Consider the following 4,892-nt stretch of genomic DNA (forward strand, 5'->3'; position numbering starts at 1 on the left):
TATCTATCTATCTATCTATCTATCTATCTATCTATCTATCTATCTATATACATATAATTTTTCCCTCCAACTACCCTAATACTGACAAAGGTCTCATGAGTTACAAATATCATCTTTCCATGAAGGAATGTAAACATTTCAACCTTAATAAATCTCTTATGATTTCTCTTTCCTGTTTACCTCTTCATGTTCCACTTGAGTCTTATATTTGAAAGTCAAATTTTCTATTCAGCTCTGGTCTTTTCAGCAAGAATGCTTGAAAGTCCTCTATTTCACTAAATGCCCATTTTTTCCCTTGAAGGATTATATTCAGTTTTGCTGGGTAGGTGATTCTTGGTTATAATTCTATCTCCTTTGCCCTCTGGAATATTATATTCCATGCCCTGCAGTCCCTTAGTGTAGAAGCTTCTAAATCTTGTGTTATCCTGATTATATTTCCACAATATTTGAATTGTTTCTTTCTGGCTGCTTGTAATATTTTCTCCTTGACCTGGGAGCTCTGGAATTTGGCTACAATATTCCTAGGAGTTTTCCTTTGGGGATCTCTTTCAGGAGGAGATCAGTGGATTCTTTCAATTTCTATTTTGCCCTCTGGTTCTAAAATATCAGGGCAGTTTTCCTTGATAATTTCTTGAAAGATGATGTCTAGGCTCTTTTTTTGATCATGGCTTTCAGATAGTCCAATAACTTTTAAATTCTCTCTCCTGGATCTATTTTCCAGGTCAGTTGTTTTTCCAATGAGATATTTCACACTGTTTTCTAATTTTTCATTCTTTTGGATTTTTTTTTAGAGTGTCTTGATTTCTCGTAAAGTCACTAGCTTCCAATGGTTCTATTCTAATTTTTAAGGAAGTATTTTCTTCAGTAATCTTTTGGAATTCCTTTTCCATTTGGCCAATTTTGCTTTTTAGGGCATTCTTCTCCTCATTGGCTTTTTGGACCTCTTTTGCCATTTGGGTTAGGCTATTTTTTAAGGTGTTATTTTCTTCAGTATTTTTTGGGGGCCTCTTTTAGCAAGCTGTTGACTTGTTTTTCATGATTTTCTTGTATCACTCTCATTTATTTTCCCAGTTTTTCCTCTACTTCTCTTACTTGCTTCTCAAAATCCCTTTTGAGCTCTTCCAAGGCCTGGGACTGATTCATATTTTTCTTGGAGGCTTTGGATGTAGGAGTTTTGACTTTGTTGTCTTCTTCTGGTTGTATGTTTTGATCTTCTTTGTCACCAAAGTAAGATAATATAGTCTGACTCTTTTTGCACTGCTTACTCATGATCCCAGTCAATTACTTGAGTTTTAAACTCTTTATTAAGGTAAGAGTCAGCTTCCAATGTGAAGAATGTACAGTCCCAAGCTTCAGGGGTTTGTATAGCTGTTTTCAGAGGTACTTCTAGGGACCTGTAAATTTTCAGGTCTTCCAAGGTGGTATGATAAGGGGCGAGGTATTTCCTCTCCACCGCCAAAACAAGCTCCACCATGCCAGTACTCCTCCTCACCCCAGGACCACCCCTCAGAACTGTGACCCAGATCCAAGCACAGGCAAAGCAAGAGATTCCTGCCTCAGCACTGGCAAAGAGATCCCTGCAATCCCCCTCTGATCAGCCACTTGATTCCCCCTTTGTCTGTGGGCCAGAAGCTCAGGAAGCAGCTGCAGCCCTGGGCCACACTCAGGACTTGTGACTGAGACCTAGCTTTTCTCTCTCACCACAGTCACAGACTTTTCCCACTAACCTTCTAATTTGTCTTTGGTGTTCGTGGGTTGAGAAGTCTGGAAACTGCCATAGCTGCCCACAATTCAGTCCTCTGAGGCCTGCTCCAGGTTCGCTGAGGCCTGCGCACCCATGCCGCACTGCACTCCTCTCTCTGCCCAGAGTGATAGACCTTTCCGATCAATCATCCAGGTTGTCTTGGGCTGGAAATTGTTTCACTCTGTTTTTTTGTGGGTTCTGCTGCTTTAGAATTTGTTTAGAGTCATTTTTTTACAGGTATTTGGAAGGGTTTGGAGGAGAGCTCAAGCTAGTCACTGCTTTCACTCCGCCATCTTGACTCCACCCCCGTGACTCCTTATTTCTGATAGCACAAAATGCAAACACTTTTCCAGGCATTTAAAGAACTCATAATCTGGCTACAATTTACCTTTCCAGCCAACTATATTATGCCAACTATGCTATTAATTATTCTCCTAAGTCAATATGACATCTGCTCTGCCTGTTCTCACTTCCTGGAGAGTACTTCTTCCTCATCCATGCCCTTCAGAATCCTTCTCTTCCTTCAAGGCTCTTATCTTTTACCATTTCCCCCATGAAGCTTTCACTTATCCTTCCAAAGTTTTCTCTTCCTACTCAATTTTTCCTAAGGTACTTTTGTCCAGGTCTCTCCTTACTTGGCATCTCCTCAAGTTATCTTACTGATAATTTCATACTTCAAAAAATGATGAAAATAACTAGGGGAGCTGCAATTCTGGATCTAAATAAGAACTGTGCAAGAAAGTGACTATAGTTATTCCTTCCACATTGCAACTTTCCCCATCAAGGCTTCTATATATCATGGTTTGGCATAATAAATTAAATGGGAATTTTGGGGGAAGCCACAGATGACATCAGCAGATGACACAGAAGAAGTTTAGAAACTCAGAAATGGATAAAATATGTGTAGAGTATTATAAAATATCTGTATAGTGTTATATAATATCAATATATTTTGTATTTTAATACCATAATAATTCAGACTTCTTCTCTAATACAAAGGGAAGGCCAAAAATTTTACGTGGATTTTTCAGATCATGGGAGCACCATGCCCCTAAACCCCTTTGATGTGGAAGAGATAGCTGTATTTGATCTTAGACTTTGTTACAAAAGAGAGAAATGCCATGCACCCTAGATTTTGGGAGAGCAAATTTTTTTTTTTGGTGATAGCAAAGTACTTAAATTAAAAAAAAACTTTTATTGATATCTTATTTTTATATCACCTTTATTTCTAAATATAGCTTTTCTCCTTCCCTACCTAGAAAGGCAACCATTAAAATAAATAATAAGAAAGAGGGAAAAAAAGCAGTTCAGAAAAATTAACCAACATATCAACCAAGTCTAATCATATATGCAATGTTCTATACCCATAGTTTCCCAAAGAAGAACATTTTCTCATGTCTTCTTCAAGGACAAGTTTGGATATTTTAACAAGACACATTTCAGTTTCATTTCTTTTCTTATTTCCATTTCGATTGTTGTAGTTATTGTACATATTATTTTCCTGGTTCTGCTTACTTCATTTTGCAACAGTTCACATAAGCCTTTCCAGGCTTCTATGAATTCTTCATATTCATCATTTCTAATAGTGCATTACATTCACAATCTTAATTTGTTTAGCCGTTCTTCAGTTAATGGTTATCTACTTTGCTTCCAATTCTTTGCTACCAGAAAGTGTTGCTATGAACATTTTGGGCGTATGGGACTTTTCTGTCTTTGATATTCTTGGCGTATATGTCTCATAGTGGGATTTCTGAGTCAAAGGGTGTGGACATTTTTAGTCACTTTCTTAGCATAATTCCAACTTGTTCTCTAGAATAGCTGGATCACAGTTCCATCAATAGGGTATTAGTGTGCTGGTATTTTAGCAGCCTATCTGACACTATTGCTAACCTTTACCATCTTTGCTGGTTTTCTGGGTATGAAGACAAACCTCAGAGTTATTTTGATTTTCACTTTTGTTATTATTGGTAATTTGGAACATTCTTTCATACAATTACTAATAATTTGTCATTCTTTTCAGAACTGTTTGCTTGTAACCTTTGAGTATTTGTCTAGTGGGGAATGGCTCTTGATCACATTTGAGTTGATTCCTAGTACATCTTAGATACAAGATCAGATGTATCTGATACAGATATTTTTCCTAATCTATGCACGTATGTTGTTGTTGTTCAGTCATTTCAGTTGTATCCAATTCTTCAGGACCCCACTTGGGGTTTTCTTGGCAAAGATACTGGAGTGGTTTGCTGTTTCCTTCTCCAGCTCATTTTACAGATGAGGAAACTGAGGCTAACAGGATTAAATGACCTGCCCAGGGTCACATAGCTAATAAGTATCTGAGGCTGGATTTGAAATCAGGTCTTCCTGACTCCAGGCCTAGCATTTTATCCACTGTGTCACCTAAATGCCCTTCATGCACATATACATCTACCCAAACATCTTACTATATTCCCTGCCATTGCCTCACCTCCCCACTTGGAATAATACCCTCCAGAGATCATGCTCTCATTCCTGGAAGAGTTATGAATCTCCACCCTGGGACTGTCTTGTCCCTGACTAAGTGAGTGTTAAGTCAAGGAACCCACTGTATCTAGCAAGTCCATGCTTCACATGGACTATCTACCCTGAACATCTTTGTCATTTGCCTTGACACAATGCACATGTTCCTTGATCTCCAGGTTTCTACCTCTTTCTGGGAACAGTTATGAAATCAATACTACCATTGTGTTCAGAAGAGTTAGGACAATTGACTACTCTATGAACCACCAGTCATGTAACTACCAAAATTCTCTTCCCTGTCCACCACTCCCTTGGATAAGTTGTTTTCCCCTACTAGAATATAAGCTACTTGAGGATAGAGACCATTTCACTTACAAATGTCCCTTGAAATGAAGACTTAAAGGAGGGAATGACCACCGGGTAAATTGACTTTGACACCCAAGATTATCTCCCTCCCATCTTTGGGGAAAAAAGAGTTATGGATAGAAGACAGAAGAAATCAGGGATATGAGTGCCAAGCAAGCAGGAAGAAGTGACTCAAGAACCTAGAATGGAAGTGAGCAGTTGCTGAGAGATAAGCCATAGGAGGTTATCATAATATATGAGCCGATACTGTACTACTATCGTAGTACAACAGGAGCAATAGTGCTGG

This window comes from Vombatus ursinus, unplaced genomic scaffold (assembly GCF_900497805.2).
Source record: "Vombatus ursinus unplaced genomic scaffold, bare-nosed wombat genome assembly UNPS02015129.1, whole genome shotgun sequence".
Lineage (NCBI taxonomy): Eukaryota > Metazoa > Chordata > Mammalia > Diprotodontia > Vombatidae > Vombatus > Vombatus ursinus.